Source organism: Piliocolobus tephrosceles, chromosome 8, assembly GCF_002776525.5.
Source record: "Piliocolobus tephrosceles isolate RC106 chromosome 8, ASM277652v3, whole genome shotgun sequence".
In the NCBI taxonomy this organism is placed as follows: domain Eukaryota; kingdom Metazoa; phylum Chordata; class Mammalia; order Primates; family Cercopithecidae; genus Piliocolobus; species Piliocolobus tephrosceles.
The window spans coordinates 3,881,654-3,890,601 of record NC_045441.1 but is presented as its reverse complement, the minus strand read 5'-3'; the positions used below and the strand labels follow the sequence as shown (position 1 = coordinate 3,890,601).

The following is an 8,948-nucleotide window of genomic DNA, read 5'->3' as shown; positions in this document are numbered from 1 at the left end:
GCGGATCTGTAGTGGGGCAGGCGTTAGTGAGGCTGGTCTGTAGTGGGGCAGGTGTTAGTGAGGAGGGTCTGTAGTGGGGCAGGCGTTAGTGAGGCGGGTCTGTAGTGGGGCGGGTTCGTGGTGGGGCGGGTATTATTGAGGTGGGTTTGTAGTGGGGCGGGTCTGTAGTGGGGCAGGCATTAGTGAGGCGGGTCTGTAGTGAGGTGGGTCCATCTGTAGTGGGGCAGGCCTTAGTGAGGCTGGTCTGTAGTGGGGCAGGCCTTAGTGAGGCGGGTCTGTAGTGGGGCGGGTATTAGTGAGGTGGGTCTGTAGTGGGGCGGGTCTGTAGTAGGGCAGGCGTTAGAGGGGCAGGTCTGTAGGGAGGGGCAATTGATCCTCGTCAGCCTCGCTCTGGACCTTCCACCCACTGGGATTTTGTAAAACGTCTACTTTAAAATATGTCCGTGAGAAAAGCCCCCATTCCTCCACACCATCTGTTCGCCTCTCCCCGATTTTCTGGGATTAAAGTATAGGCCTGCAATCCCCTATCCCCAATTCTAAAGCCCAGAAAGCTCTGAAAACAGGAAGATGTTCCCGCAAGTTTGCAGCAAATTCACTGGGCGGTGATCCCTGACCTGAAGGGCTGTGAGGGCTCCGTGTCCATGCAGACCCCACCCCTTCTGAAGACGTGGGTGGCACACTTCCACCACATAGCCTGAATGCGCTGGAATTCTGAGTACGCCCGGCCTCAGGGACAGTGGGGGTGGCGTTGGGGGAGCGGCACCTTGCAGCCATCGACGTGGGGACGTCACGCTGTGGTCCCAGTCTCCTGGGAATTCAGTCACGAGGTCACTGGCATTATTCATCGCGTGCTGCGAGCAGGTCAGAGTCGGCCTCCTGAGAACGCGGCTCTGGATGGCTCCTGCCGGGAGCTCAGACCCACTGGACGCCCCGCTCCTAAGCTCTGGGATTAGGGAACAGTTTTCTGAGCTGTTTGTCAGTGTTTTGTTTTCAGGTACACCAGGATCTCATGTGAACCTTTAAAGCTGCAGGCCTGACCTCCCTCCCACTCCCTCTGGAACCAGAGCTGGTTGAAGGGCCACGTCTCTGATGGTCCTGGGCTTCCCATCTCCATACCTGGGTGGAAACCCTGGCATCTGATGAGGAAATGATCACACAACCCCACAGAACCCTGCCCGGCGGCTGGTGCTGTCACCCCAACCCTCCTCCCCCTGCAGCCCAGCTCTGCAGGGTGGGGTATCCATGCTTGAACCAGGAGACCCTCTTGCTGGCCGATACTTTCCAGCCCCCTTGGCTCTAGGCTGAGCTCCTGGGAAAGGGGCAGACCCCACACACAGGTGAGGGCGGCACTGGGCTACCTCTGTCTGGGAATTACCCCATCCAACTGTCCTCTCCAAAGGCAGGAGGGGCCTCAAATCACTATTTCAATTTCTCAGTGGCTTTGGGTGCAAACTGGCTCATTTCTGTGGGTCTGCTGGTGGGACTGGCCTGCATTCAATACCCCTCACCCCACCCTGCTGGGTGGCCCTTGGAGGGCCCCGGGGACACCCTGCTGCCTGGTCAGCTGTTTCTGGTGGGCCCCACGCAAGGCAGGCATGTGCCTCCAGCGCAGACCCTCACCTGCTACCTAAGACCCTTCACTGTGCACCATGGCCTCCCCCAACCCCCTGCCCAGCAAGTCCCCTCCTCATCCCCAGGCCCCCGCCGGCCTCTGCGGCCCAAGACCATCCACTATGCACTGAGGCCTCCGTCCTCATTCCCAGGTCCCCGCCAGTCTCTGTGGCTGCTTCCCAGAAGCTGTGTCGCTGACTTTTCCTGAGACACCTGCTCATCTGTATTCTGTGTTGCCTTCACCTGGGAAGATTCGGCACCTCCTGAGCCTCCTGCTGCCCCTGAGCGATTCTCAAAGTCTTCACCTCATCACACACAGAACATGAGAACTTGAGTCACTCGGGGGAGAAAAAGGAGCTACTTGTAAAAAGTCAAGGTTGTCGTCTGCCCAACTCCCCAGTTATTCCAGGCAGCCGTCTCCCCAGCTCTCCAGTTCTTCCAGGCAGCCATCTCCCCAACTCCCCAGTTCTTCCAGGCAGCCGTCTCCCCAACTTCCTAATTCTTCCAGGCATCTGTCTGCCCAACTCCTCAATTCCTCCCCAGTTTGCGAGACACCTCTCGCCAACTACTATAGTTCAAAAATCTATACTATAGATTTGACTAGTATAGTTCAAAAATCATTCATCTTATTTTTGTTTATCCGCAAAAAAGCCTTGCCCTGTTTCCTTAAATAAGATATCAGAAAGGGAGTTTAGTTGTGGATTCACTTCATTAAAGTTGTAAGACTTATTGTAAGAAGCTGGATCTATTGTGAGTTGTGGCAGAGAGATCGGGAAATCTACACACGTCTTCTTTCATACACAGCACGCAACAGAGGGAAAGCAGGAATAGTAATCCTAACAAAAAGTACCATAAAATTGGTTATTTCCCCTCGAATTGTATGTCATAATACTTAATACTAACCCTATCCCTACCCCTACCCCTGACCCCCAACTCTAACCATCCTAAACCTCACCCTAAACACCCTATCCCTAACCTCCTAACCACCGTAACCCCGAACACCCTCATCTGAACCCTAACCCTTAAAGAATCGCTGTGGGCCTGCCTGGCTTTCCCGAGCCTGAGCATGTGAGCGAACCTGACCCGCCCCCTCCATTCTCTCTGGGCTCCTCCAGCCTGTGTCTGCTGGCATCGCTCACAGACCCAAGCCCCATCCTGTTCAGCCACCTTGACTTGCTGGGGGACCACAAGATGAACACAGCTCTGATGCTGCCAGCTGAGCCCGGCCACATCTGGGGCTTCCACACAATGCTTTCCTCAAACAGCAAAGCTTTGGCTGCAGATGGGAGGCATCCTGAAGCTGGGACAAGGACTGGGCAGGGACTGGCGGCCGGTCTGGCAACGTAAGCAAGCCCCTGGCTTTCCCTCTGCTCACTGCCTTGGCTCTCTTCCTCACTCTGTGACTGATCGCGTGCTCCTGAGAAACGGGCTTCCTGTGCTGCTCCTGGGGTGTGCGCGTCATTTTCCCGTGTCCCATGTCCTGTGGGTTCTGGCCACCACAATTCATTTGTCCGCTCTGCTGCTGACAAACATGGGGACTGTTTCCAACTTCAGGCAGCCGTGCACGGCGCGGTGCTGTTTTCCTGTGTCTCCCAGCACCCACCACAGGCCCCTGCGTGGGGCACTCCTCAAGCAGACACAGCCTCAGCTGTGCACACTCACCAAGTTGCTTCTCCCGGCCGCCACCCCGTGGCTTCACGTCCTCACCTGCCCTTGGTGCAATGTGTCTCTGGTATTTTATGCCAAGCCAGGGAAGGATTAAGGCATTTCCCGTCTTAACGAGGTCTTGGCCTCTCTCAACGAAGCGTCTCTTTAGGGATTCTGCCCACGTTTCTAAGTGATGGAAGGTCCTTGCTGGTTTGATCTGAACGTGGGCCCTTGCCATGGCTCCTTAACCTAACTGTACCCCTGTACCCGTGCCGTTCCCTTTCCACAGAAGGGCGAGCTCTACCACACCACAGAGAAGTCACAGCTCCGCAAGTCCCCGCCTGGAAGACGGAAGATGCCTCAGAAAACAGCCTGCTCTTCCCTCTGGAGAGGCGGGGGCAGGGGAGTACTGGCCACACTCAAAACTGGCAGCATCTGAGGGGAGGGAGTCACTTCAACATCTCCAACCTTAGACAGATGTGTGTGCCTCAGGCAGGACGCACACACACACACACACACGAGTGCAGGCGTGCACACATATGCAAGCGCGCACGCGCGCACACACACACACACACACACACACACACGTCTGTCTCCTCCCCAGGAACACCGTGACCGGAAGAGGCTTCACATGTGTCGGCTGCAGGGTGAGAGATCCGACACAGTGCCAGGGCCGCCCGAGCCCTCCGACGGCTCTGTGGCAGCAAGGAAGGGCTGTGGGAACCCCCTGCGGACAAGGTGTCACCTTTTATTTCCGGAAGCAGCAGCAGGTACCAGCCCTGAACACCGTGCCCACTCCAGCCTCATGTTCAGGCGTAGCTGCATTCGTGGCCTGACCTGGAGATGGACTGGAGATACTGCTGCCCCTCTGCTCACCCCTCCCGCCAGCACTTGGCTCTGCACGCACCGGGTGGCCTCAGGCTCCCTCTGCCCACCCCTCCCACCAGGGCCTGGCTCTGCACGCACCAAGGGGCCTCAGGCTCCCTCTGCCCACTGTCAGGGCCTGGCTCTGCACACAATGGGTGGCCTCAGGCTCCCGGCAGCTCCTGCTTGCTCCCCACCTCCCCCCACCCCAAACCCCGCCATGAAAATCACGTGGATAACTCCTGGAAAGCGCTGAGCAGAGACCAGGCACCTGGAGGGGCTCAATCCACGTGAGCTAGGGTAGGATTCTCAGGGGGACCCCCTCATGGCTGGATGCTGAAGAGGCTTTTGTGAGCTGAGGTGGCAGGCATGCCAGGCTCCATGGCAGGGACCCCCCGTGCCCTAGCACCTGCTGCACACATGTGCATATGTGTGCAACAAGCACACACACATACATACATATGCAAGCACATACACATATGCACAAACATGCAAACATGTACACACACGCATACATATGCAAGCATGCACACACATATGCATATGCAAGCACACATATGCATACATACGCAAGCACACACATACACACATACGCAAGCACACACATATGCAAACACACATGCAAGCATGCACACATATGCACACATGCAAACACACACATGCATATGCAAGCACACATATGCATACATATGCAAGCACACACACATACACACATGCAAGCACGCACACACACATATGCAAGCACACACATATGCAAACATGCACACACATGCATACGCATGCAAGCATGCACACACACCTATGCATACATACACAAGCACACACATATGCATACATATGTAAACACACATATGAACACATATGCAAGCATGCACACACATATGCACACATATGCAAGTACACACACACATGCATACTTATGCAAGCACGCACACACATACGTATACGTATGCAAGCAAACACACACACACATGCATACATATGCAAGCAGGCACGCACACACACCAGACGCTGCTGAAGGGATGCATGTGGCCTGAGTGCCTTCCCAGCCCTAATGGGCTGTGACTAGAAGACGGGGAGACCAGGCCCTCAGCAGCCATGGAACAGGCCCGGAAAGACGCACAACGGCTTCACTCTGGAAGCAGATGGTGGCTCTGGAGGGAGACAAGGCTTATCTCGCTCCAGGGACTCCAAGGGGATGCTGCGCAGGGAGGCTGCCCCAGCAGGAGACATGGAGAGGGAGGGTGGAAGGAACAGCAGTGGGGAGCAGGGGCAGACCCTGAGCTTCCCGCAGCGCCTAAACACAACACCCTGACTCCCGCGAGGAAGGGAGGGAATCCTGAGCTGACCTCACACAGGAGAACCGAAGCTCAAAGCTCAAGTGTCACCCTGAAAGGCACCGGCAGGCAAAGGCTGCGTCCCCAGAGCCAGCCCTGCGCCCACCCAAACTAGCGTGGTGCAGGGACTCCTCCCTCGGCCTAGTTGCCTGGCCCCAGACTGTCGGGTGTGGGGCCAACAGGGACCCTGGGGAACGCCCCATGGACACGAGGGAGACTGAAGCCCAGAGGGTCCCACAGCAGTGAGCAGCCTCTGCTGCCAGGCTCCAGGGCACCAGAAGCCCTAGCCCACCCCACACTCAGGGCACACGGAAGGCCCTGGGAGGGCAAGCGAGCAGCATCCGATTCTTTTCTGCAGCACATTCGAGCTGTGCCACACACACTTAAGGCTTCTAAAGAGAAGACAGCATCCCCCGTTGTCCAACCCTATTCATCACAGGATGCTTTCTGCAGAGCCCCTTGGGGCATGAAGGTTCTTCCCATCACCAGTCTGAGAAACCACAAGGCCCTGGGCAGGAGGAACCACAGCCCCATCCTGTTCTAGGGACCACGGCACCCCTTGGGGCCACTCTCCAGACCCGGGGTTGGACGGGCTGGCTTTCTGCCCAGCTCCAGCCAACTGGCATACACTAAGTGTGCAACTGAGGTGGTGGGAGGAGGGTAAAACGTACCCCACTTGGCAGCCCCTTCCAAAATTAAACACAGTTAATATCTGTCCCCGCTGTCCCAATTCCAGACATTTACCCAAGAAAATGAGAACAGAAGTCCACACAAGCACTTGTATACAAATGTTCACGGCAGCTTTGCTCATAAGAGCCCAACACTGGAAACGACCCAACTGCCCATCAGCAGGTGGACAGAGAAACAGACGTACGCTGTGCATGGAAGGAATGCTGCTCATCAGCGAAATGGACCGACCGGGGACAGGCGTGGCAACAGGGTGAACCTCAGAAACATGGAGCTGCGTGGTCGCAGCTAGACTCCACCACGTGCAAACTACTGGAGCCTCCTCAGTGGCTCTGGAGCAGGGAACCCACCTCAGCAGCCACACAGTGGTGACAAGGGCCGGGTCTGGGAGGGCGTGGACCGCGGAGAGGCAAGGGGACTTTCGGAGGGACAGAGGCGGTCTCCCTTGCCAGGGGCCCTGGCGGCACAGCTCGGCTGCACCTGTCAACACTCCAGGGTGGACACAGGAGATCTGTGCGCTTCCCCAGTGAGGATCACGGCTCAGCATCTCATGGGGAAAGGGGCAGGGATATTTAAAACACCCAGGAAGAGGCTCTTTTCAGGACATGCAGTAAGGAGTAAGGTTTCAGGTGTGGGCGCTTTTTCAGGACATGCAGTAGCATTTCAGGTGCGGGTGCTTTCAACACGCCGCGATCCAAACGCAGCTCCAGGGCCAGACGCGGTTTCCGCCTCAAGGGCAGGCTCGGTTCTGGAGCTCCCTCCAGTGGCCGTCGGGGCGCCGGCACTTTCAGGGCCCCACCAGGAGAGCAGGGGCCCCGCCGAGGAGCCAGAGCGCGGGGACCAGAGGGAGCCCTGCGCAGCCCGGCACGGATGCCTCTCAACAGGTGGGATGAGGCCGACACGATTCGGTGAGTTCCCGCCACCGCTTTCGCCGGCAGCCAGCGGCTGGAGGACAAGGAGAATGCGCCGGTTCCCTTCCTGAACAAGCCCCAGGGCGCTGTGGGGTCCCGGCCCAGAAAGCCCAACCCTGCCCCACAATTTCCCCAGGCCCACAGAAGGGGACGGCATGGGGAAGACGTCTGTGATCACACACGCAGCAACGGTGCGGCCGCAGGTGTCCACGCATCTGGCGGGGCTCCTACGGTACCCCCACGCCGCCTGGACGCAGCCTAGCAGATTTGGGGCCAGACTAATGGGGGCCCATCTTGGCCCACAGACGCCATCTCCGGGCCATGCTGAGGGACAGGGGAGTGGAGGGCACTGCCTGTTTCCTGGCAGGGGGCCCTGCTCAACAGCCCTTCCCTCCCCCACAAACTGTCCCGCCATCCCAGGCCATTCCTTCCAGTACCTTGGGAAGTCCAGGACCAGACCTCAACGTGGACAAAGCTGGAGGAGGGAAGTGGGGATGAGGGGTTCTACCTGCCCTCTACCTACCTGCCCTCCTGCCTGTCTGTCCATGGGGTGCCCGAAGGCTCCCAGACCACCAGGCCCCAGACCTTTGGTACTGCGTCCCTGTCCGCCAGGGGGCTGCTGGGGAGGCTGATGCCGGTCCCTAAGCCTGAGCCTCCAGCCCGGCAGGAGGAAGACCTCACATGCCCCGGAGGTGAGGGTTTGTGGCACGATCTGTTGGCGGAGGCGGGAGCACACCCCAGAGGTGAGAGTTTGGGACACAATCTGTTGATGGATGCTGGAATGCACCCCAGGGGTGAGAGTTTGGGGCACAGTCTGCTGGCAGAGGCTGGACTGGACCCCAGAGGTGAGGGTTTCGGGCAGTCTGTTGGCAGAAGCTGGAGTACACCCCAGAGGTGAGGGTTTTGGGCACAGTTTGTTGGTGGAGGCTGGAGTGCACCCCAGAGGTGAGGGTTTGGGGCACAGTCTTCACACAGGCTGGAGTGCACACCAGGGAGGCTTCCTGCCTCTGGCAGAATCACCGCCATGCTCAGTCACAAACACGGAGCCCTGCCAGGCGTGGACGCTGCAGCACATGCCGGGGCCCCAAAAACAAAGGTCCTGGCTTTTGTCCTAGTGGGGTCTGCTTCTCTGTGGAGCTCAAGGGTCCCTGGAGTGCCCGCCTTAGCAGAGGGCAAAGCCTGGAGACACGGATGGTTTGTCCTCAAGGCTCCACCGGCTCCTCAGGACAGAGCCCCTCAGCGCCGCAGTGTGTCACACGTCCCCAGTTTCCCCTCATGGTACTCATGCTGCAGCCCTGGCGTGGAGGCCGGAACCCAGGTGTCAGTCCTGGCTCTGACCATGACCTTGGATAAACCACCCCTCAGACCTAGAGTCCTCATGCACATCCCTCTGGCCACCGCCACCCAGCAGGGAGCAGGACAGCCCCGGGGGGGTCTGTGACTGTCCCTGGGACATCAGTCTGAGAAACAGCACCAAGTGGAGGCTGACGCAGGAGAATGGCATGAACCCAGGAGGTGGAGCTTGCAGTGAGCTGAGATTGCGCCACTGCACTCCAGCCCGGGTGACAGAGCGAGACTCTGTCTCAAAAAAAAAGAAAAGAAAGAAAAGGCCGGGCGCGGTGGCTCAAGCCTGTAATCCCAGCACTTTGGGAGGCCGAGACGGGCGGATCACGAGGTCAGGAGATCGAGACCATCCTGGCTAACATGGTGAAACCCCGTCTCTACTAAAAAAATACAAAGAACTAGCCGGGCAAGGTGGCAGGCGCCTGTAGTCCCAGCCACTCGGGAGGCTGAGGCAGGAGAATGGCATAAACCCGGGAGGCGGAGCTTGCAGTGAGCTGAGGTCCGGCCACTGCACTCCAGCCTGGGCGACAGAGCGAGACTCCGTCTC

The 8,948-nt window shown here is 58.1% G+C and overlaps 1 protein-coding gene across 2 annotated transcripts in view; it reads right to left on the bottom strand.

The window, feature by feature from the left end:
- The window catches only part of C8H7orf50 (chromosome 8 C7orf50 homolog), a 121,493-nt gene that overhangs the window by 51,267 nt on the left and 61,278 nt on the right, over positions 1–8,948 (bottom strand). The window lies entirely within an intron of this gene.